This window comes from Pteropus vampyrus, unplaced genomic scaffold (assembly GCF_000151845.1).
Source record: "Pteropus vampyrus isolate Shadow unplaced genomic scaffold, Pvam_2.0 Scaffold1, whole genome shotgun sequence".
Lineage (NCBI taxonomy): Eukaryota > Metazoa > Chordata > Mammalia > Chiroptera > Pteropodidae > Pteropus > Pteropus vampyrus.
This window is the reverse complement of record NW_011888782.1, coordinates 9,710,229-9,736,181: the sequence shown is the minus strand read 5'-3', so window position 1 is coordinate 9,736,181 and position 25,953 is coordinate 9,710,229. Positions and strand designations below refer to the sequence as shown.

General features: G+C 35.7%; 1 protein-coding gene and 1 long non-coding RNA gene across 2 annotated transcripts in view; both read right to left on the bottom strand.

Annotated features, from left to right (window-relative positions):
• The window catches only part of LOC111741052, a 43,105-nt gene extending 20,596 nt beyond the window's left edge, over positions 1 to 22,509 (bottom strand). Inside the window, exon 1 of the long non-coding RNA XR_002780842.1 lies at positions 22,341 to 22,509. This is a non-coding gene — a long non-coding RNA (uncharacterized LOC111741052). The remainder of the gene's footprint in view (positions 1 to 22,340) is intronic.
• UBE2E1 (ubiquitin conjugating enzyme E2 E1) overlaps positions 1 to 25,953 on the bottom strand; it is a 534,712-nt gene that overhangs the window by 263,294 nt on the left and 245,465 nt on the right. The window lies entirely within an intron of this gene.

Below are 25,953 nucleotides of genomic sequence, written 5' to 3'. Positions count from 1 at the left end.
CATTATAACACAGAAAAGTGTGAAATCAAAAATGAAAAGTCTTGATGAAAAACTTTATGCTTACTAAGTGTAAAGTGCTGGCATTAAAGTGCATCAGTATAAACTGGTTTCCATCTTAAAAGCTTCATGAGCAACAACTCCTGACAACTTGGCCTACATTGTCATTTGAGTCTTCCCAAGGAATCTCTGAGGAAGAAGAAAATAGAGATCATTTATCTTACGAGGGAGGCTTTTAAAACAGAAAGGAGGAAAGAAGAGAGGTGGGGAAACATTTATCAAAGTAATGTGCATACACATTAACTCCTTTAAAATAATGTTGAACTATTTAAGCAGAATCTTCTAGTCTCATGGGGGGGACTGGAGGTGGGAATCATACTGCTTCATTGTGGTGATTTTTCTAATCAGCATTTTAATCTGGATTTTAAACCTTTGCAGAGTGAAGTCAACTTTCCTCTGGCCAGATGGCCCCTATAACCTCCCTAGGGTAAAAATTCCAACCTCTGCTTCCTGCTGCTTCCCTAAGTAGGTCTTTGATTACTCTTAACAAGCCCTGTTGCACTTGCCTCTATGACCTGCTGAGCTTTCTTACGTTAACGCTCCTTGCCCAGCTGCAAGCCTCTCTTACTTTAAAAAAATGCCAGGCCTACTGTGGGACAAGGACATACATCAAAACTCCCCAGCTTTCTTACTCTCCACAAGAGTGTGGTAATTGAAAGTGGGCTTCTCTCTGATTGCACAGCAGCTTTGTAAAGCAGAAGAAACCCAGCTTGGTTGCCTCCCTCCCTCCTCACTGGCTAATTCCCTGGTGTAGTTCTCCTTCCTGACATGTGAAGAGAAAAAAGGTCCATATATCTGATCATAATGTGACTGTCACCTAATGTGCTATCTTTTTCAGAGATATGTACATTTTCAAAGGGAACTATAGGGACATTTAGCATAGAAAACTAGACACAAAATAATTGGAACAAAAAAGTACGTGTATAACTTAGTTTTGTTTTTCCAGTAGGAAGAATTGGGTTCTTTAAATCACATGGTTGAAAGCCACCATCCACTCTGCCACCTTAAGGTGCCCGGTCCTGCTGTCTGATACACAACCCTATCTGTTCCATCCCCTACTCACAAGCCTGGTTTTGATTGTTACTTTTCAAGTAGCTAGCTGTGCTAGTCATTCCTCATGGAAATTTGATTCTCATTGATGCTTCAGTTTTTCAAATGATATTTAAACATTCATATTATACTACCTGAATTCTTTCTCCAAGATACATAATTAAAAATGAGAAGACGGGTTGTAGAAAGTAGATTCTTGGCTGAGATCATGCAGGCTATTAATGAATGGGTGGGAGGGACAATGCCTTCTACCTTGTAGATGACGCTGACAGGCGCTCACCTATGGGGGCTTTGGACCTACTGCTATATTTATTCGAGACTGGTCAAGCCATGGGATTCTTTTTGGAAACTGAAAGGCCACTCGATTTAGCATGAAATGAGATGTGCCGAGGCCTTAATTTTTAAATGCTCGTGTGGCGGGCAGTCACAAGTTCCCAGATGTAGTGTCTCATTTGAATACTTTTTGGAAGCTAAGTTTTGGTGTTAAAATTGAATCTGGTAACTAGCACTAAATTACACAACCATATTTAAATTCTAAAATAGTCATTTTTATAGCAGCTTTATAAAGTTTAATTTATCCCCTTGCCCGGAGAGACTTAATGAATGCTTAAAATAGCTCCACCTATTTTTCTGTAATTGGCTACATTTGTTTCCAGTATAAATATGCTGACTAGATTTGCATAATGACTACATGTCTAGAGCTGTTTTTTTGCGGGAGGCGGGGAAAAAAGCAATGAACAGACTGCCCTTAAATGAGACTATACTCACATCGGCAGGAACAATTATATTTCATTTACAAATTAGGAACCATTTGTACCTATAATGTTTTCCTTGTTTAAATAACCCTTCTTCATAAACACACATAGTGATTGTTCTAAGAAATGATGATTTAAAAAATAAACATTTTTTGTAAGGTTAAATCAACCCTCTAGACCCGTAAGTTTTGCTTCATTTTGTCAGAGATCATAAGAGCAAATTTTTTTTTTTTTTTTGGCACTGACACATGCTATATTGTCTTATTTAGGTCTAGGAAAAGCCAAACAAAAAAATGTAGCCCAATGTATAATATACACCTCAGTGACTATTTACGACAAATAAATTAATAGAATGAATGTCCATTTTAATTTTATTTGCCACATTTCACTTACAGAATATGTTTAGTGAAGATTCTTGTTTGCGGTTATCAATTTGAAGTTTATGGAATTCTTTAAAAAATCTTTACTCTTCCAGATAAAACACAAAGTTAAAAGTGTCAAAGAGAAAATCATTAGAGGCAATAATATGACCTGCTCAGCATACCATGAGAGACTTCCAGCTCCTTAGTAATAAACAAAGAGGAGGGGTGCCTTGAGACTGATACTAAATATCTTCCCGGCCTCTAAATGCGGCCACATCTACTATTTGCATTAACAATGACTATATTTTCACCTGCAAATTAGGTCCAATAAGCACCTGTAGGGCTTTACATATTTACTTAGTCTAGCATAATCACAAAAAATCAGTAATAAATCAAAATAATATTGGAGAACTACTCCTATAAAGATAACAAAAGAATTAAGCATCAGCATTTAATTTCACTGAAGGTTATTTCTTATGTATATGCTGCCAAGTCATTGTGGTGTCAACTCATGTTAAATATTTTAACTAGACTTTAAAATTTTTATTGGAGCGACAAGGAGATATTGTGTCCTTAATTCAACACTGTAGCAAAAAAAAAAAAAAAAAAAAAAAAAAGAAAGGAAAAAAAGGAAGGATGTATAAACTGCTCATGGCAGGACAGACAGGGCTACTGGTGTTAGTTAAACATGACTCTTATTTCCGGAGGCAGGTAATTAAATTTTGTTTAAAATTGGAATGAAAATTTGCTTAGTAATTTAAATCTAATTTTCATTTGTACTAAGTTTGAGTCTCTAGTATATGATATCTGACACAGAAAGACCCCAGGCAATCTAGTATGGGGTGACAGGTCACGGTTAAGGCTGATTACAGGGCAGTAAAACAAATTTTTCATGCCCTCCATGCCCTTGGCTCTTTGGGATTGTCTGCCCCTGGGAGTGATATTAAATGCTTAATACTCAAATGCACTTGGATTTACTATAAGGTGCATGATTGAACTAACAAGTCAACCCTCAATTTATAATTGTTAGAAACCAAAATAAAAATGTTTCTTTAGGGACAACATAAGAATAAAACTTTAGTGCTTAATTTCATTTGCTGGTTAATTTTAATCTGTCAAAACTAAAGTCCATAGACTTGCGTGGACTTTAGTCCCTACTGACAGCCAATCATTACATTATGCTTGTGTTGAGACTTCAGTTTTCTGATGATTTATTTGATCTCATTAGGAAATGGTACTTAATAAACCATTATGGGAATTAAGATGTCTATAAAAATTTGGTTTTAGCACTTTAACTGGTCAATAAATAACATTTAGATGAGCAGAGTTTAGCGAATACCAGGGCTGACAAAGGCAAACCAATATGCTCATACTGGAGGGCAATATCCAGCAGATGGATGCTAAGAAACTGTCATATTCAAAAAGTTGGTATACATTGTACCTCCCATCCACCTATAATATACTATAAGTTAGATTAAGAATGAAATTCTATAAATTAACTACTAGGTGAGTGTATTTTAGGAAAAATCTGCCGATGAACTGTTTGTTACCTTGAACCTCCTTTTCTTGGAGACAGATTTCAGGATGGCCCAAACATCATCTGGACTCATTTATCAGATCTGCTTTTTAAATAAGTCTGAGACTCAAGCTTCAAACTGAAAACTTGTATGTATATACTTAAATCTGTGTGTATGTGTCTGCTTAGGTGCATACAAGTGCAGGGCAGAGGAGGAATAATAATAAAGTGAAATACTGTTTGCATACTTGCATTTATCTGGGCTTTCACTCTATACTTACAGAATAAAAGGCATTAAGCAATGTAACTTTTGAGGTCTGAGAATGAATGTGCAGATCAGGCATGGTTAAGTTCGAGACTAGCCCGAAGTCATGGTGAAGTATTTAAGCAACCAGGTTTTGTCAAGGCGTCAAGCTGTTAGTGGCTTTAGAGGACATATCTGATTAGGTGGAACCAACCCTTGCCCAGCTACTATTGTTGACATTCTTTTGATAAAACGATCTATAATATGACCTTCAAGGGATATCACCCTGGAGAATAACAATGAAAAATGCAGTATGACAACCATTTTGACATGCCCCTCTAAGACATAGGTTGACCTAGTGTGTTAATGTCAAGAGAAACAAAAAGCTAGATTGACTTTCCAATGGAACTCGTCAGATCCCTATAAACTCCAAGGAGTCTACTTAAGCCTCGCTTGTGGACAAGAAGTTAGAGAAATACAGCGACAGAGTAACTTGCTAATAAAAGAACTGAGAACTTACCTTTGAAAAAGTTATAGATGAGGTCTGCTATACTCTTTATCTTTGGAAACTGAGTGAATGATTAGGAAGTTGGATCTCATTAACTGTACAAACTACATTACTGATAAGAAAGGAATAATTTTATAGAACACACCAATTCTGTGTGTGTTACTTCAGAATCAGAGAAAATTAGCATTTGTTTTAAAATTGTGCTAGACTTCTATGAGTTAATTTAACATATAAATTTTGATGGTATAAAAGATATGCTTGATTCCTGATACACACACACATGCTTAAGCCATTTGAGTAGCATAAGAGATAAAATTCTAAACTGTATGTTTGTATGACATATTTTAAGGGAGAGTCATTAACTTCATATAAACTTAAGTAACGTACATAATACTAGTTTTGTCTTAAATCTAGGAAAGTTGGTTTTTAATACTGATACAATATCAATAATTCTAATTTTTTTTTCATGTTTATTTTTGACTCTTTTGGGGTACAGCTTTTGAGAAAGCTGCTTCATTTCTGAAAACATCCAAAGAACTACTGCCAATGATTGGAAAAAAATAAGAATGAACAGAAGCATTTAAAAAACCAAACCATTTCCTTCAGAAACAAATGTCCAATTTTAAATGGTTAATGTATAGTCTGCTTTACAAGTTATGTTGATTTATTCATGTAAACAGGAGGTTAAAAACCACTGACTAAAATGAAGGCCCATGGTTAAGGCTACCAGAATACTTAAGTACTCTGATAAAAAAAAAAGAAAAAACTCAGACACTAATCTGTGCTGGGAAACTGCTTCACCCCATGCCCACAAGTTATATATCTTTGAAGTTATCCCTTTTTCTTTCTATAAAGGGTATAACATTTATAATATCATTGATTCTTGATCTAGAATTTTGTTTTACTGAAGTGTGACCAAAGGTTTCTATCATTCTATAAAAGAAATGTAGAGCATTTGGGGCTACATTAACAATGAAAACATGTCAAATAATTTACTAGTTTTGTTAATCTTACTTATAGGCTAACTTTTATAAGCAAGAGAACATTTTTTTCCTTCTGAAATCATCTTCAACTTTGATCTGTACAGTATATATAATCGAGGTGATAGTTAATCAACAAGAAAATGTTTATTAAAATTAAGAAAACTTTTATCTTTATATTTAAATTTTTATATGGAAAATATTAATAGATTTTGAAAAATTCAGTTTGCTACAGAATGACTGACTTATATGGCAACATGTAAATATTGTGGTAGTTAACAGATTGGCTGAAAATAGTGGGGAATGGGGAAAAACAGGCTTCTAGGATTTTAGTCAACCTAGAGGTCAGTGTCTTTCTGGATGATTTATGGCCATAGCTGTGTGTTCAAAGCCTTGAACGGTAGCTGAAGAATAATTTAGGCTGTGCTTGCATTCATGTGGTGAAAACTGATGGAGAGATGAGGCTGGCAAAGAGATGCCAGAAACCTTACATTCTTAAGAATTCAAAAGTACAATCTGTAAAAAAGTCATTATAAAATAAAGTGATCCAGATTCTATTCATAATGAAGAGAACCAGGACTGCTGACTGTCAGAGACTGAGCTGCAGAGTGGGGATGCAGGCGCAAACGCAATCTTCCTGTGCTACCTCTTGACCACCTAGTTCCTGGAAATGTATGAATGTTTAAGCCCGAAAACCTCTTCCTTGGTGACTTTCCTTATTTAGGCCCTCTTTACGTAGTGCCTTGATAATAGTGAAATCTTAATTCAGTTAAATAGATGCTTACCATGAGCCTTTTATAATGCTGCACATTTGCTAGCAGTAAGCAAGATGAGGAAGAAGATCAATTCTTCCCTTTGTCTTTTGGGATAAAATTTGGGATAAAACAAACACCAAACCTATCTTTGAAGCCATTGGACAGTGCTGAATCCAAAATAAATTAAGGAAATACAGGTCTAGTCAACATCTGCAACATCTGCAGTGCCTAGGAACTGGCACATGATGCAGAATATTTTCACCAATGCCTGACAGAAACTTTATATACACCTTGTATTAGTCTGCTTGGGCTAACAAAATACCACGGACTGGGTGGCTTAAGCAACAGAAATTTATTTCTCATAGTTCTAGGGGCTGGGAAGTCCTAGATGAATGTGTGCGCCAGTTCAGTTTCTCGTCAGGGTTCTCTCTTCCTGGCTTGCAGACAGCTGCCTTCTCCCTGTGTTCTCCCATGGCAGCGGGGGAGAGACAGATTGTACTCTGGCTCCACCCTTATGACCTCATTTACCCTTAATTACTCCTTACAAGTCCTATCTCCAAATATAGTCACATTATGGGGTTAGGGCTTCCACACAGAATTTTGGGGGAACACAGTTCAGTGCATAACACACCCTTACGGGCTGCACCTCCGGTACCTAGGGACCATTTATAGCCAGGGGTGTTTCACAGCTCCATCATCTTTTCCCAACCTGCAAGACTTCCAGTCAGTCATCCTTCTCACATCCCTACATTTCTTGGTTCTACATTCCTTCAGGAAATCATCTTCCAGCTGCCCCTCCTTTCTAAATACACCCCTCCAAGCTCCAGTGAGGCAACATACTACTTCTGTACTTCCCTTATATCTGACTCACCCTCCATTAGACTATAAATGGCCAGAAGAATATTTCTAGTAGAAACAGTAGCAGTGGTGGTGGTGGTGGTGGTGACTGTAGCCCCTGAGTATCCCCTGTAGTGCCTAGCACAGTTCCTTCCAACTTTTGGCACTAAGAATAAATATTTGTTGAACTGAGTGTCTGAGGATTCTCTAAAATTATAGTAATTATTGATGATTGCAATGACTATTTATTAGTAGGCCAATTTTAAATGACTACTTTAACGGTGAACAGGAAAATTATTTACATTCAGAAATCTGTGATAATAGTTTGTGTGAAGGAAAGTATATAAATGGAATACTGTTAAAATTAGATTGAGGTAGATAAAGAATAATTTGGAAAGATGGCCTACCCCTGGACATTTGTTCACAGAGACTTGCCCAGTGCTGTTACAATGCTAAGAGCAAGATATCCTGCAGCTAGAGGTACCATGGAAAAGTTATGGCACCTTGGAATCACAAGATATCAAAATTGGCAGATGTACTACTAAAGAGAAAAAAACGGATGCTACAAAGAATATATGCAAGGAGCATTTATATATCACTTCTGTCTGTAGAAAGGTTCTGAGGTACTTCAGAACTACATAGGTAGCTTCCTTCACCTCACCCCAAGTTGGCCAGTCCTGAGCCCACGATTAAAATTGTGTTCCTGGAGATTTTGAGTGTGATGGCACATTTTATAACGTGCATGTGAGGGAGCTGCAATGGACTTTTGTGATGAATACGTCACTTGATAACAATGTCATGTTTGAGGGCTTCTGGAATCTTGTGCACAAAGAGCCCTCCTCTTTCTCTCCATGCTCTTTGTACAAATTGCCAGGGTCCTCTGAATAGGGGTGATCTAGGAGACAAGGCACTTTTGTTTGGGGCAGATGAAAGAGTGGTGGAGAGTGATGTGGAAATTTCACCTCTTGGGTCTGATGTGTTTGGCTGTTACAAACCTACCCTGGTGAGGGAGTCTGCTGACTGAGCAAGAGCGGAGTTACTGCTACATCATGCCCCTCCATCTCCTGCATTAACTGTGCTGTGCGGCCCCTACCCACCCAAAGGAATAGACACTGCAGAAATGCTAATAAAAGCATTCTGGGCTCCCTAAAAGGGAGCAAGCACCTTGTGTCCTAGCCAGAGGAGGCATTCTGAAGGCTTCGATCATTGGTCACCGGGGTCTTATGGTGAACATAAGCTCTGGTTTTGAGTGATGATTCACTTACTGTCAGACTCTTATATTTTAATCTCAAGAGCAGGGACTTTGACCTAAAGCAGGAACTTTAACTACACCCTCCTTCCTGCTCTGGCCCTGGGCCTGAATCAGAGCATGGTAAATGTTTGTTGAAGAACCAAGTAAATGAACTTAAGGCATCAGTGTGGTGTCCGTGCACAGAAGCTACATCTCAGCAGTGTCAAACTAAGACCCCAGTTGGGGCAGTATGACCCAGATTTTAACAGCTCAAGTTCTGGAATAAAACTCCTTGAACGTCCTTGAATGTAAATCCTAGTTCTGATCCCTTCTTGGACAAATTATTTAACCTCTCTGAGCCTGTTTTTCTCATCTGCAAAAAGTAGACAGTGCCCATTCGAAGTGGAGTATTCCTTGTAAGTATATCCATGAGGGTGGTTGAGAGAATTAAATGAGAAAACTAATGAGAAGCACTGAATATATTGCCTGGTCAGAACTGGCCAGCTGTTGCTGTTATAACTATATTATCATCACCATTGCCAAACCTGGCAAAAGAATAGGAGAAGAATCAGCAGCCACTACTTACCCTCCCTGCTGCCTGGGTGTTAATGCCGCTGGATTCACTCCATTTCAGCTGCAGTGGCAGAGAGGGCTTACTTCTTAACATTCCTTTCCTGTCTTTCCCATCCTAGGTCAAACTGTCAACCTAAAGGTTAACCTTTAGGTTAAGTTGTTTGTGTCTCTAGGGAGCTGCTTTTAGAAAGTGGATGGTAAGTCTTAAAATTTTTTACTGTAGTAAAATATGCCTAACATAAAATTTATCATTTTACTCATTTCTGAGTATAGAATTCAGGGGCATTAAGTATATTCAAATTGTCGTTGGATGGCAATTCTTGAAGGGCAATGTTTTTGGGCTTCACCAGGAACAATGTGCAGGACATTACTTTTCTCTCTTGAGTCCAACAATGATCTCGAGAGTGACTAGGGGCCCTAAGATCTATTTTGGTTCAGGCACTAGACCACACGTAGCCTCCATGCCTTGGTACTATAACTCAGACTTACCAAGACCTTGGTCTAAGTTTCCTTCCATCATAAAAACAGTTTTTTCATGGGTAATGAAATCGAACTGTGGCTGGTGAGCACTCAAGTGTGGTCATGTGGATGCATAATTAAGACATGAAGTCAGACCTAATTTTCATCTCCTGTGCTGGTAATAGAAAATATACACTATAAATAGATTTTTCAGGGGCTGAGATGACAGCATGGGGATAATAATGTTATCACTAATTTGACTTAAATTGCATAACTCCTACTGACTCTATAACTATTTAAAGAATATGAGACTAAAAAACGGATATTAGACTAAAGAACATTTAAGAAGTAAACGTCACAGCCATTTAAAAATTTCTTTCTTGGTGTTAACAAAATTTTTCCATCTTACCTTCTGGTTGATTACTACAATGGCAACGTATGTCATTGGGTTGATATGTTAAAATATATACTACAAATTTTTAAAGTAAAATTTGAAACTTCTCCAAAAGCATTCTAATTATCTATTAGGAAGGATCACAAAAGAAACAAGAGAGTACATCTTTTTCTTGATGCCCAGTGAAAGATGATGCCTGTTCCTATGCTTCCTTGTTCTCAAGAGAATACCTCTAGGAATCACCTTGCTGACAGCAAAGAGGAGCTGAAGCAGTACTTTTTAACTAAAACCCCTTGAAAAAGTGAAAAATAATTCTTCTTTAATTCTGAAGTGTTAGTATTTTGATTTCCTAATGAGTTTTTAATTCTCTGTAAATTTACCATGGTATAAGTAAGCAGTAAATATGCATTACTAATTATTCGTAAAAAAGAAGTAATTCATCAAGACAGAGAAACTTCATAATTTTAGGGAGGACTAAAGAGAATGGAAACAGAGTGATGCTTTAAAATTAAAAAGGGAACAGAGAATGTTGACAAAATACAGTCCTGGTAATTTACTACAGGATGGATTCCTGTAAGTAAGGTTGCTGATCAGAAGTTATGTGCATTTTACATTTTGACAGGTACCTCCAAATTTTCTGTGAGGAATGCACCAATCTATATTCTTACAAACACTCTTCCCATATAGGATGTTACTATTTTTAAAATTTTTTGTTAATCTAGTGATTAAAAAGAGAAATCTTATTTTAGTTGGTATTTCTTAGAGTTTGAAATCTTTTCATGTTTTTGGTCTTATTTAGCTGTTCTTATGAATTGCTTGCTTAGATCATCCTCTCCTCCGTCCCCAAATGAGTTATTGGTTTTTCACTTGTTCATTTATAGTTCTTCCTATATGAGAGATGTTAACTCTCTGTCCATTATATATATTGTAAGACTGCTATCTGTTAATAATTTATGGTGTTTTTACCATATGGAATTAACATTTTTTTATGTAGTCAAATCTGTTAAATTTTTTATGATTTTTGATTTTCTTACTTATAAAGGCCTTTCTCCGATACCAGATTTTACTTTAGAATATTCATATGCTTTGGTATGTTTTATTGAAAATATCTTTTTTGAAATAGGTACAGAATTCTAGATTGACAGTTTTTCCTTTAGTACTTTAAATATGTTAGTTCGAGTGTCCTGGGGTTTTGCACAATTTCTGAATAGACGTTTGCTCTCGTTATCTTTGCTTCTTAATAATACGACCATTTTTTTTTCCTTCATGGCTGTTTTTAAGAATTTCTCTTTACCACTCATCAGCAATTTGATATGGTATGCCTAGGTGTGATTTGCCTCATGTTTCCTCTGCTTGGGGTTCGCCAAGCTTCTTGGGTATGTGTTTATAGTTCTCATAAAATTTGGAAAAATGTCAGCCATTATTTAGTCAAATTCTAATTTCTCTCTAGATCTGAGTCAGTTTTGAGTGAGTAGTCATGCTTCTTATTATGTCTCATGTTTTCCTGCTGCTTTGCATTCTGGTAATCTTTGACTGGATGCCAGATATTGTTGACTTAACCCTTCTGGGTGCTAGATATTTCTGTAGTCTTCTAAATATTCTTGAGTTTTGGTCTTGGAGACAGTTTGATCCTGTCAGGCCTTGCTTTGTATGATCAGGCGTAATTAGTGCATACTCTAGGGCTAATTATTTTTCACGGTTGAGGCAAGACCTTCCTGTGTATCCACTGTCTCCCAAATTATCAATTTTTCAAGTTTCGCTGGTGGGAAAAGGCACTGTTCCCTTTAATCCTTTAGGATGTATCTTGTGGTACAAGATCTAAAATTAAGGTTCGATATTATGCGCTCCCTTGACATCTCAAGAAAACTGGGAAGGCCTCAAATGGCCTGACCACAAATTCCTCTCCAGACTCTGCTTCTATGGATAAGGGCCTCTAGTCGAATAAACTTCCTTATCATGCACACCAAGAATAGTTACTGCTTATCATTGAATAGTAGACTTCAATTTCCTGCCAGTCTGTGGAATTATTCAAACAAGCAAATCACATCCTCCTGTAGGAACCAGGGAGGAGTCTACCCTCTTGAGACTACAAGGCCTGCCTCCCACAGCCTGTGCTTGTTAACTCTGTTCCCGAGGTACACACCCCGCATGGCCCTGCATGGTGTGTGATGTCTCCCTTACCCAGGCTAAGAACATATGTGACTAATAAAACTGTTATGAATTTAATCTGTTCAGTGTTGGGTACTATGTGTTTGGCAACTCCCTATAACCCCAGAGTAGGAATCTATCCCTTGCCAACATGGCAAAAAGGAAGCAAACAAAACAGTTCTTTCCCCAGATCTGTACGCTTCATCATATGCATGTGCTTGATCAGTACTTGGGTACCTTCTGCAGATCTCTGGAGTTCTCTTTTTCTCTGCAGCTTTTCCCCTCTCTGCACTCTGTCTTCCAAACCCCAGTATTCTTGGAGAGTCTGCTAGGCTCCACCTGGGTTTCCCTTCCAGAACCATGGTCTGAAACTCTCACAGGGCAGTAATCCAGGGTTCACTTCAGTTGTTTCTCATATTCCAGGGATCATTTTCCTTCATTGCCTGAGTCTAGTGTTCTGAAAACCATTGCTTAATGTGTTTTGTCTGTCTTTTGGTTGTTTTAGGTGGAAGTGCAAATACGGTCTCTGTTACTGAAATTGGAAGTTCTTCCCAATATTTCTTCAAAAAGTTTTTCTTTCCTGACTCCCTTTTCTGGGGCTCCCAATTGCAAGCCTGATGTTGTTCCATAGCTTACTGAAGCTCTGTTCATTTTATTTATTTATTTAGGCTTTTCTTTATCTTGTTTTATTATGGATAGTTTCAATTACTATGTTCAACCTCACTGGTCCTTTCTTCTACTGTATCTAATCCGATATAACTTCCATCCAATGTATTTTTTAATGTTTGATATTATATTTTTAATACCTCTAGAAGTTTCATTTGCATTTTTTAAAATATTTCTTGTTTTTTCATCATACTTATGCTTTCTTCTACCTTCTCTTAAGCATATGAAATTTATTTATAACAGCTGTTTTAGTGTTCTCATCTACTAATCCCATCATCTTTGTCATTTTTGGGTCTGGTTCTATGGATTAATTTTTCTGCTAGTTAAGGGTTCTATTTTCCTGTTTTTAAAATGCCCAGTAATATTTTATTGGATGTATAACTGTGAATTTTATACTGTTAGGTGTTAGAATTTGCTGTATTCCCTTAAAGAATGTTGTACTTTATTTTAGCACCTGTTTATTTAGCAAAGTTCAATCTTTTCAAGCTTCTCTTTAAACTTTGAGAGGTGGAGCGTAACTCTTCGTGCAGAGCTGATTTACCCCTACTATTAATGCAATATCTTCTTAGGACTACATGATGTTCTGTTTATTGTGAGATCGTTCCACTCACAGAGAGGCTCGTGTGAGCTTCAACAATTATTCAGCCTATTGTTTTATGAAGGTTCTTTCCCTGGCCCCAGGTGGCTTCTTCTGACATGTACAGATCCAAACTTAGCTAAAGACTTAGGGGATCCTTTTTAGATCTCTGGAACTTTCTCTCTGTGCAGTCGTCCTTCTTCTCTGGGTCTCTGTCCCACAAACACAAGCCGCCTTGGTCTTCCCAAACTCTATCTCTGCCTCCTCAACTCAATGAGACTGCTGGGCTCACTCATTGGTTCTTTCCTCCCTGCACTGCAGCCTGGAAACTGCTTTTAGGCAGTAAGCTGGGGCAATCATAGCGTTTACTTCATTTGTTTCTCTCTTCTCAGGGATGATAATCCTAGGCTGTCTGTTCTCCAATGTCTAGTTTTCTAGTTGCTTAAGGAAGGAGTGTATGTATGGTTCCTATTATTTCTTCATGGCCAGAAGCAGAAGTCTCCTCTGATGTATTTTAAAAACATTACAAACAATTTGGATTATATAGTATATCTAGTTCAGGGACTAAATTTTCTTGAGGATCGCTACAAATAGCTAGGTTCCACTTCTACCTTAACTAGATGCAGTCTTTGATCTTTAGGATGCTAGCATCCAATATAATATCTTGACATATTTTAAGTTGTCTTTATGCCTGAGACTTATATCTTAGTAAGGTAAGACTAGTGGTAGGAATAAACATTAAAAAAGGCTTGGGCCTAAAACAAGGCAGTTTCCTGGGGAGTTCTTTGGCTAGATGGGGTCACAGGAGGGCATATAGTTTGTGCATTATGGGTACTAGGAATAAAGAAGCACACTTATACTGCATTTTATAGATGACAGGATAATGTTAAATATTTAAATTATCTAAATTATAAAGAGAAACCTAAGCAAATTGAAATCATTAATCAAATTTGACTTATATTTTATTCTTCCTATTATTTCTCCTTCTAGAAAGTAAATTCTGTTACATATGAAAATCCAAACTCACAAAACTATGAAAAATATTTTATGCAAGAAGGCAGTAAACTTTCTGGGACTATATCAAACTAAAAAAATTTTGCACAGCAAAGAAACCATCAACAAAATGAAAAGACAACCTACAAATGGAAAAAAGATATTCTCCAAAATATATCCAACAAGGAGTTAATATCAAAAATTTGTAAAGAACTCATACAACTTAACACCAAAAAACAAACAATCCAATTAAAAAATGGGCACAGGATATGAATAGACATTCCTCCAAACAGGACATATGGATAGTCAAAATACACATGAAAAGATGCTCAATGCTATTAACCATCATAGAAATGCAAATTAAAACCACAATGAGATATCACCTCACACCTGTCAGAATGGCTATAATAAATAAGTCAACAAACAATGAGTGTTGGTAAGGATGTGGAGAAAAGGGAACCCTCATGCCCTGCCGGGGTTGCAAATTGGTGCAATCACTATGGAAAATAGTGTGGAGGTTCCCCCTCAAATTAAAAATAGAACTACCTTATGACCCAGCAATTTTACTTCTGGGTATTTATCCGAAGAAATCCAAAACACTAATTTGAAAAGATATGTTGCATCTCAATGTTCATTGCAGCATTATTTACAATGGCCAAGATATATAGGGAACGTAGGTGTCTGTCTATCAACAGACGAATGGATAAAGAAAAGGTGGTACATATATACAATAGAATATTACTTGGCCACAAAAAATAATGAAATCTTTCCATTTGCAATAACATGAATGGACCTAGAGGGCATTATGCTAAGTGAAATATGTCAGACAGAAAAAGACAAATACCATATGATGTCACTTATATGTGGAATCTAAACAAAATAAATGAACAAAATGAAAACAGACTGACAGATGCAGAGAACAAAGTGGTGATAGCCCGATGAGAGGGGGCGAAAAAAGTGAAAAGGTTAAGAAGTAGAAATTGGTAGTTACAAAATAGTCATGGGGATGTAAAATACAGATAGAGAATATAGTCAATAATATTGTAATAACAATGTATAGTGCCAAGTGGGTACTAGACTAATGGGGGGATCACTTTGTAAATTATATAAATGTCTAACCACCATATGGTACACCTGAAACTAATATAAAATAATATTAAATGCCAACTCTAATTGAAAAAATAAAAAGAAAAATTAAAAAAATAAAACAAGAAAAAAAAAGAAAAAAAAGATTTTATGCAAGAAAGGAAATTGCTTTTTTAGACATCTAAAGTCTAGGTCATCACACCTTGCAGAGCTAATATGGCCTTCAGTTCAGTACATTCCATATAAAGATACTCATAGCCTTCAAAGTGTTTACAGAAGTCTATACAAACCACTTTATCTTTACAATAATGCTGCAAGATAGTCAGGGTTAGAAGTGCTATCTTTAATTCACAAAGGGGTACTAATGAGTGAGAAAGCGGGGCAACATTCTGCTTTTCCTGACATCTTCAAAACTCAGTATAACTTGGCTCCTTTGATGTAATCCTTTTAAACATGGAAAGGTATAACCTTCATTGTGCTCATGATCTGCCACTGGTGAATCTAGCAAGGAGAATCATGAGGTTTGCTGAAAACATACATGCAAAAATATGTCACTATGACTTAGAGAAGTCAGTCATAAATGCAGTGAAAATCAGGAAAACAGCTTAGAGCTAAAGGATATAAACCACTTACACTAGGACCTAACTCCAGTGTTTTCATTTAAAACTCTGCCATCCATGAATAGGACAAAGAAGTTCAGAACATCAAAACGAGATTACTGTGTTATGTACATGATATTCCTTTGGCAATGTTAGTTATAGAGCACAGGACTTAATATTTAATACATTTTCCAAACTAGACTAAAAAAAGAAATCGTTTAACTGGAGAAAGAGGCCATGGCATTAAGAAGGAATGTATTGGCTGAGAATGGCAACAACTCCAACATTACAGTTTCAGCCACATTTTCAGAGCTGATACCATATCCCTTTTGAGAACTGATAGGGCCATTCCTGCCCTATCTTCTGGCACACCAGAAGAACAAGAGCCATCACTTGGCACATGAAGTGAAACAAAATATTCCAAAGTTATACTAGGCCAAAAGACACTATTAGCTAAGTCATATGGTTATTTTAATAATAATAAATAAAGTTCTTTTAACATAAAAATAAATAAAAAAGATAGTTTGGATTTCCTTCTTTTTTAAAGAAAATTTTTACCAAGAGACAGAAAGGTTAAAAGAAATTAAGAGGGAGAGCAGCAGGTGACCAATAAAGATTAAGAAAAAAAGAAGAAAAAGAGAAGCAGCAGAAAAAACAATAGGCTGAGATACAGATAAAATAGAAGAGATCAGCTAATAGGAAAAGAGATAAAGGGGAAAGAATAACTAAGGATACAGATATCACAAAGCTCTGTTCTAAAAAACAGGTGCTAGTACACTTCGCCTTGCCTTTGGCGGCAGCTCAGTGATTCCTCTGAAGGAGAGGGATACACTTCATGCTTGAGGGAGGAGTCAAATCAGAGCCTGAGGTGAAGGTGGAGTTGTGCATATATACTCTGAAAACACGTACTACAGACCAATTTATTTTATATTATAAACTACAGGAAGGACAGTGTAACAGAGTCTCTGGGCTAACAGGAACAGATCAACGTAAGAAGGCACTGCAGGGTCACAGATGGCTGAGAAACATAGCTTCAAGGTTTAGTATTTATCTCTTTTGAAACATGATGCAGGTTATAATATCTGTTGGATAACCTCTGGTGTGGTTCACTGTCTTTCTCTTAATTGCTTTTTCTATTAGGATTCCTGAAAAAGGCAGTCTTAGAAGACAGTAATGAACAAGCTGATGTGAGAATGTAGGCAAAAACCCAGTGGTTCACACTGCCTTTGCTATTTCTATTTGCAAGCAGCAGGAGAGAGTATAATGCTTCACCTTGAGTATCACTCTTCTCCCCAGTTTTCACACCTGGTCCCTGAGGACACTAGACAACTACTAACAAACTACAGAACAGCTTCGTTAACAAATCCTCTGAGCGTAAAGATTCTTTACAAGTCAGTGTGTTCACAAAGGGGCCTCCTCAGTGCTGTGTGGGTAGTGTCAGTGGTCTCAGAAGGTGGGAGATCACCTGAAAGGGGAATGTGACAGCCACGTGGGGAAACTGTACTGAGGCAGTAAAGAGATCAGTGCACCATGGCCTCTACGCCGAGGGCTCCTTCTGAGTCCAGGGTGGGCAGTCAGTGTCCTAGAGGAATGTTTTATGCTGTTATCAAATTTTAAAAATGTATTCACTTTTTAAACTTACATAAAGTAAAATCCATGCTATGCCATTTATAAACCAGGTACAGAGTTTCCGACAATAAATATCATTAGAATGATTCCATTTACTGATTACAAGCCCAGAGTATTAACAAAATACCACATTATAGATATGGACTGAATGGGGACAGAAATCTAAATTGTAGAATAAATTGACCAAAAAGAAAGAGCATTTAGAGTTTCAAAAGTGACATACAGTGAAGAGCTAAGAGAATTATAGAGACCATAGTCAGCTGCTTAATAATCTTATCATTTCTATATATTTTAAGTGGTAGAAAAGACATCTGTGGCAAATGCCCGCCCAGGAATAACACCTGAAACCTTTCTGTTTGTGTAGAGACCAAGAGTCTACAGAACAACTAAACACACAGGAAAAATAAATGTTGTTGTTGGAATGAAACTGCTTAGCAAAGCCAGACACAGTTATGTCTCTCCTGACAGAAGCTGTAAACAAACCCAAATACTGAGTGCTGGTTAGTTATGAAAAGTGCTCCTTGAACCTACCCCAAGCAAAAAATTTCACCTCTCATGTACATGCCTCACTTTGCTAAGCAAGCATCAAATGATCTGCTATAAAATATATATCCTCAATACAATTATTATAGCAGAACAGAATAATCTACATGATAATAAAAAGCATAGATACAAGTATATGAAAAAAGCATGTATAATTAGCACGTATACTGATTATATGAGTTAAGGCAGTTATTGTGACTGAGCATTAAATTAGTGCCGTGCTACCTGATGGCCAAAATAAAACAAAAAATATGATTATAGAAGGAAAGAGGACTAATTTTAAAGAGTGACGAACATCACTGGTCCTTAAGTGTAAAAAGTGAACAAACACCAGGAGAAGTTATCTAGGGGAATAGGAAAGACCTTCGATATAAAATAAACGATTCTTACATAAGTCTTTCCTTATCGTTTAAAAAAACTCTCTTTACTCTAGAATGAAGAGAATTAATCTGAGTCCTTTTTCACCATTGTAATCTCTGGTATCTTTTAATTACTTTCATTTAAGAAATAATAAAAAGTTAATTAAAATCTAGACTAAATGTTTGTGACTTCAGGTTTCCTCAAGTATAGGAAAGATAGTCTTTGAATTATTCTTTGGTTAAACAGTTCTGCAAAAAACACACATTCCCATGTGAGTAAAGAATAGTGCTTATTTAAACTGATGGTCTGCTTCACCTTTTAAATTTATTTGTATTTTCAGAGCCCTTCTTTGACAACAACAGAATGGTCTAACACAGCAGTCTAACAGCTCACAACAGTGTAAATAATCTACATAAATATGCCTGTGTTAAAATAATTGATCCTGGTTTATGGTCCCTAACCCTTAGTAGTCACTATCCATTATAAAATGTTAATATTCAGTAACAATTTACCATCTAATCATAATCAGGTTAAAGACAAGCATTAATAACAATCGAAGTTAAGAACAACTTATGGATAAAGACTGTATTAGTTATAAAAAAAAATAAGCCATAAGTGATCTGAAACAAAGGGCTATGATGTTGGAGAACGAGGAAGGAGCCATTCTCCAACCTTTTATAGAACACTATAAAAGAGTCACCAGGAGCAAATTCCTCTTTCCATTTGCTCTGTCCATTTGCAAAGAATAAAGCTCTTACCAATGAAGCTGCAGCTGTGCTCACTCTCGGCTTAATCACTGTGTAAGGCAGAGGGTTAATTAGCTGCCATTCTTAGCTCTACTTGTTGTTCTAATAAAGATTTGCATAAATCTAAGACTGGGAGTAACTGACACTTGATTTTTATTTGGAACATGACAGAGAGAGAGAGGGAAGAGCTCATCCATCCTGAGTGTTGATGTTTGGTGGATGTGCTTAGAGAATTTTCATTTGACCTGGGCTGTATAGTTCTGCCTGTTTGAAGAGTAGGGGATAAAGACTTAATGGTTGTTTATGAATGCAGAACCCTGCTGGCCCAGGCTGCATCACAAGGCAGCCTACAGTTTGAAGGCAGATGACAGGGGAATGAAATACACAAGGTATATTTTGAGGCAGAGTCCCAAAAATTCCTTCACGGAGCAAAAGAACCAAATCAGGCACCTTGTATAGATATACTGCTGGTATGTCTAATCTTTGGCACTTATAAAAAAAAACCTTTTATTATGAAAAATTTCAAACATATTCAAAAGTAGACAGAATAGTATAATAAACCCCCATGTACTCATTTGTTGAACTTAGGTTCGACAAAATATAATTAGGTCAATTTGATATTTTCCACATCCCTATCCACTTCTAATCCTTCTAGACTATTTTAAAGGAAATCCTGGATATCAAAGGATTTTATTTGCAAATAGTTTAGTATGTATCTCTAAAAGGTAAGGACATGTAAAAAATTCATAATCACAATTCCATTTTATTATGCCTAAAAATTTCTGGCAATAATTCCCCAATATCAAATGCTTAGTTTTCAAATTTCCAATTATCTCATAAGAATCATACATTTTGGGAGAAATTTTTTGATGCTGGAGTATCAGAATGACATTTTGATGAAGCAAGCCCATAACACTTTAGAAAGCAACAGAAGTAGAGCAAGAAAGCAGAATTGAGATTAGTAAAACAATGCCAGAGGATATGTAGCTTTAAATACTTTTCAGAAAAGAATAGGAAAAAAGGGTTATAAGTATTTCTGGACATTACTTTGTAAATAAAGCATCTGGTACAGGAAAATGTTGACATTTTATCTCATAATTGTCAGTGTTCTTAGAACAATTCATTTTGTATGAGGGAAAATACTCATTATTTATAGGTCTGAAGAGCATAATATAGGCATATTTTAAATAATAAATATATATTTCATATAAAGAATGTGATAAAACATCTAAGAATAAAAAGCCACAGAACAGCAAAAACAGACTTCAAAATATGAATTAAAATATAACAGAACTTATATTTTGTATGTGTTTGAGAAGAGAATATTTACAAATAATAGCAGTCTATGAAAAATGGAAATTTGATTAGTATTCTAAACTTCAGCAATTCAGGGATTAAATCAGGTTTACCAAGTAGGACTAAATTTAGGGAATCTGGGCGGCTGGTGCTAACCTTTTGAGCATATTCTCTATTTCTCTCTTCTACTACTCTTTTCCCCAACAGTGTGTCACAGACAAACTTTGGCAGCTAGGTAATGTCTGGCCAATAAGAATTCTATATCAGGCTCAATAAACACCATGGTGAAGCATGAACAGCCCTATTAAGGCCAGCAGTTAGAACTACCTAGACCACTGCACTGGGAACAGACTGTTAATTGCTGGTGTACCCATCAACTGGCTGATAAATGTTATACTTTATTTCATGTACTAGAAGTGAGGACTTCTTGTTAACCTAGTGCTCCAAAGTGCCTCCTAAGTAGTAGGACCTCAAAAGTTTCCTTCCCTCACCCCTTCTCATTTTATTGAGATACAACTGACATACAACGCTTTATATACATTTAAGGTGTATAGTGTAAGGACTTGACATCAAAAGTTTCTTAAAAATGTTACTGCTCAAAATAAATTTTTCCATTAAATTTTTCCACCCCTTGCCTCCAAATTTCAGCAAACCCCAGAAGTGGGGAAGCAGAAGCAGTTCCCTATTCCATCATTTCCAGGAGGACCATGTGGTCTAGGCCTCATATCACCAAATAAATGCCTTTTTATGATCTTACCTCCAAATGAATATATAGTCACAGAGACAAATGGGATTGAAATAGGAAGAATGAGATTAAAAGAACAAAGTATCTGTTGTTCAGTTTTAAATTAGTGAAGCATTACTGAATTTCATGATCTGGGGTAAAGTATGAATTAATAAAAAAAGATTTGATAATGATGTACAATTATATCTTCTTTTCTTTTTGGTGTTAAAAGCATTACTTTGTTATATATATTCTAAATATATGACAATTTAATTGTTTTCATATTTCTTCATTAAAAAGTTATTACTGAAAAATAAACACTTAAAATTTGAAAAGATTATAATTTCTTCATGTTTTATAAAACAGCCAGGAGCCTCAGAGAGACCCTGACCCCACTTGTCATTTCTCTTATCCAAAACTTCACTTATCTGGTGACAGAATTTATTCCTAAAACATGGAAGATGGACTCTCACAACATAAGACGACTACCAATTAAATGCTCAAAGAAGAATTTCTTATTACGAACAGCAGTGGAAACTCTATAGCTACCTCTGGATTTTCATATTTTTCAAAATAAATCCAAAGATGTAAAAGATTGGCAGTTGTTTTGTTTTCTAGTTAAAAGAAGCTGGTCAAAGACATAATCACACATCTGGGAGCACACAGGAAGTAAAAACTTTCAGCATTAAACACACCAGCAAGCCACAAACGCTTGGCCATAAATCCTCTTTAATTTTCCTGGGAAGTTGTATTTATCTTTCCTTGTTTACTTTTTGGATATTTCCTAGTTCAGAACGACTCTGCTTTTTTATTCTAATAGCTTATAAAGATGCATGGTTATTAAGAGGCCAAAAAGGTCACATTTAGGTGGTGCTGCCTGGTTGTTATCAGATTTAAAATAGCCCACATTTCTCAAATTAACATCTGGTAGGCATCTAATTAAAGATTTAGCTATTCAATTAAAATTTTTATTATTATTTGGCAGCAGAATGTAATACGCTCTTCAAATCCGCTTCTTAATCTAAAATGATTTTTCATTAATTTTTATCACTATGCTTTTTCCTTCTTAAAAAGTCTAATGACAAGACCCAATTTAAAAAGAAAGCAGTTATAGACTGGAGATTTCAAATCAGAATAATAGTAATAGGAGTAGTAGTGGTGGTAGTGGTAATAGTAAAGTAAAAAATTTACTAAGATCTGACGTCTAAATCTGGAATAGATCCAATTCAAGACTGGATTTAAAGCCTCTCACCAGGGTTGCAGTCTGTAAGAAGTGAGCAGATGGAAAGGAGAACTTTAGAAATGGTTAGGGCCGGACTCCAGTTGTCCTTTAAGATGTCCAGACAGATCACGCCTTGGCTGTTAATATTACAGTGATAGATTCTTGTTCGGAAGGTAACCTAGAAGAAAATGTAAAGTTGTTATAAATAGACATACTTTTTATAGACAAAACAGTCATTATTTTAGAACTTATTCCGGACATAGAGAACTAAACTCCAAAAGCAAATCATGGCATTCTGGGGACTGAATTTACTCTTGGTGCAATTATAACAATGTTCATAAGAGGAAAACTAACACTGATTTGTAAAAAAATTTCAAAGAAAAAAAATTTCAAAAATAAAAACTTCAAAGGGAACTTTTGCTGGGTTCCAGTTAAGGGTTTTGTACATTTATAAAATTTAAAAAAGCATGGAATACTATAAAAAGGAAATACTCTATTCTGTGTCAAAAACATGAATTTAAAAGCATGAGTTTTTAAACATGAGTTTAAAAACATGAAATAGAGTACATATGTAAATAACATACCTAGTTTATAGAAAAACTGTATTAGTTATAACTTACAAACCTTTCTTCTTTAAGTTCTATATTTTGAATGCAATATTAGTGCAGCCTACCTCTGCTCCAAGATAGCTAGATCACCACTGTATTTTGTTTAGGTATAATTTGAAACATGCTTATGACATTTTTAAAGAACTTCAACTGAAAAAGTCTAAATCAGTTTTATAACTGATAAAACTTTTACAAAAGTCTTATGAAAGCAACAATAAAATTTTAATACTATTCATTAACATCATGTTTATAAATGTTCTCAAATTTAGAAGTTGAAATGTAAAAGAATCTTGGTGTTCTTCTAAAGACCAGTCTTCTGGTACCTTAAGTTCAAAATGGCTATGAACCAAAAAAAACCACATATGGCACATCTTTGTTGCCATCCCACCAGGTGTTGCCATCCCACCAGGGCATCCAGTACCCAAACATCAGTATTTACTTAACTCATCTGATGTTAAGTCTCAGAAAGTACAGACCCAGAATTCTACAACTGCTGAACATGGCACCATTCTCCACTAGATCAGTACTCCTAGTAAGAACTGCCTTTCATGCTAGACTAGATGACCTCAACATCCTTCTCTATTTGCACACATCCCAAACACCTAGAAATGTTGAAGAAAATATAACATTCTTTAAAATGCATAGCTGAATTTGCAAGGGAAATCCCCAGAAGTCAGAACTGAAAACCAAAAATCACAGTAAAGCTCATGAGCTGACAGTATAGCTGCTAAGGATGAGGCTTAGAGAAGTGAAAGGAGTGAGTGAAGGACAGTGGTCAGTCTTCATAAAAAGGGGCTTGGGTTTTAATGCCTTGTGTACAAAAAAGATGAAAACTTACATCTGTAGGAGGCAAGGGGTTGAAACTGAGAGCCAAAAATAGTCAAAAATAGAAAAAGTAAAAATTGGCACAATTATAAGGAGAAAATGACACATCTACAATCAAAGAGGAACATTTTCACTGCAGTAACTGATAGGCCCACCAGATCAAATATAATAAGGATATTGAAGATATGAACAACCAAATTGACAAAATTAAGGTATTGAATGAAGATAAAATTCCACACAATTAAAGAACACATGTTCTGTTCCAAAGCACATAAGAAACATTTATAAAAATTGATCACATGCTAAGCTACAAAAGCTTAATATATTTCAAATAATTATTAAGACCACAAAGATCCCCCATATCATATATTTGAAAATTGAAGAACACATTTTCAAATAGCTCTTGGAGTAAAGAAAAACAAACAGTTATATTTACAACTGAATGACTATGAAAATGCTGGGTTGCCATTACCAATATTTGTGACTTGACTAAAACAGTCATAAAAGAAAAATCGACAGTGTCAAAAGCACATATCAGAAAAGAAGACATTAAATGAGTTAAGTGTTCAACTAAGGAAGGGAAAAGAATAAAGTAAATCCCATGAAAGTAGAAAGAAATGAAGACATGAGCAGAAGTTAATGAAATTGAGAATATTTATTAATATTAAAGCTCTGCAGAGAAGTCAGACTACCTATCCCTTTAAGTGCTAAATGAAAAGACAGAATATTTTTATGAACCAATGTAAATCAGTGGCTTTTATACAGAATAACAATATTTAAAGATCTGTCATATGTTGATTGGCTACTCAGAGCCAGTTAATCATCAAAACAACTCGAGAACGAAAATAGTGTAGTGTACTCACTTTAAAAATAAATTGTAACTATTTATTGAGATGATGGATGTTAACTAAACTTACTCTGGTACTCATTTCACTATATATATGTGTATATATCTCTATTCATTATGTTATACACCTATATCAATTATATCTCAATAAAAATGAAAAAACGACTGATGCACGACTGAGGGTAAAGAAGTGGCTCATGGTCCTACAGCTGGTAAGTGGTGGAGCCAGAATTTGAACACAATTTTGTTGATTCAAAAGCCTATGCCATCCTACTCGGCCTCAGTGTCTCTCTGTTCTCTTTTTTTTTAACTTTTAATTTTGAGATATTTATAGATTCACATGAAACTGTAAGAAATAACACAGCCACATCACATATATTCTTACCCAGTTTCTGCCAATGGTGTAACATCTTGCATAACTAAATCATAGGAAATTGACATTGACAGTCCACTGACCTTTTTATGTAGCTTTATTTTTATATCCACTTATGCATACATATATTTCTATGTAGTTTTTATCACATGTAGATTTGTGTGATCACCACCACAGACAAGATACAAAACTTCTTTGCTGTGACCCTGTAATAGCAGTCACTTCCTCTCTTTCCTCCCTTCTTAATTCTCGACAATCACTACTCTGTTCCTCATCCCTGTAATTCTGTCATTTTAAGAATGCTACATAAATGGAATCATAAAGGACATAACTTTTTGAAATTGTCTCTTTTCACTCTGCATAATTCCCCTGAGATCCATTTAAGTTGTTGGCATACATCAATAGTTTGTTTCTTCTTATTGCTGAGTAAAGTTCTGTGGTATTGATGCAACAGTTTGTTTAACCATTTACTCACTGAAGTACAAACGGAATATTTCCAGTTTTTATTACATATAAAGTTGCTATGAACATTTGAATGTTTCTGTGTGAACCTAAGTTTTTATTTCTCTGTGATAAATGCCCATGAGTGCAATTGTTGGGTTGTAAGGTAAACTCATATTTAGTTCTATAAGAAACTGCCATACTTATTTCTAGAGCAGTTGTACCATTTAACGTTCCTACCAGCAGTGTCATCTAGGTTGTCTGCATTTTTGCTGAGATTGTCTTATTACTACGCTTTATCTTAGCTATTCTAACAGGGTGTAGTAATATCCCATTGTCGTTTTAATTTGCATTTCCCTAATTGCTAATGATGTTTAATACATTTTCATGTGCTTATTTGCCATCTGGATATCCTCTTTCATGAAAGAGTATGTTCCTATTTTTGCCCATTTAAAAATTAGCTTGTTTTTTTACTGTTGACTTGCTGGTGTTTTAAGTGAAGGTATTTCATTAAAAGTGAAATAGAGTTGGGTGAAAAATAAAGCATGA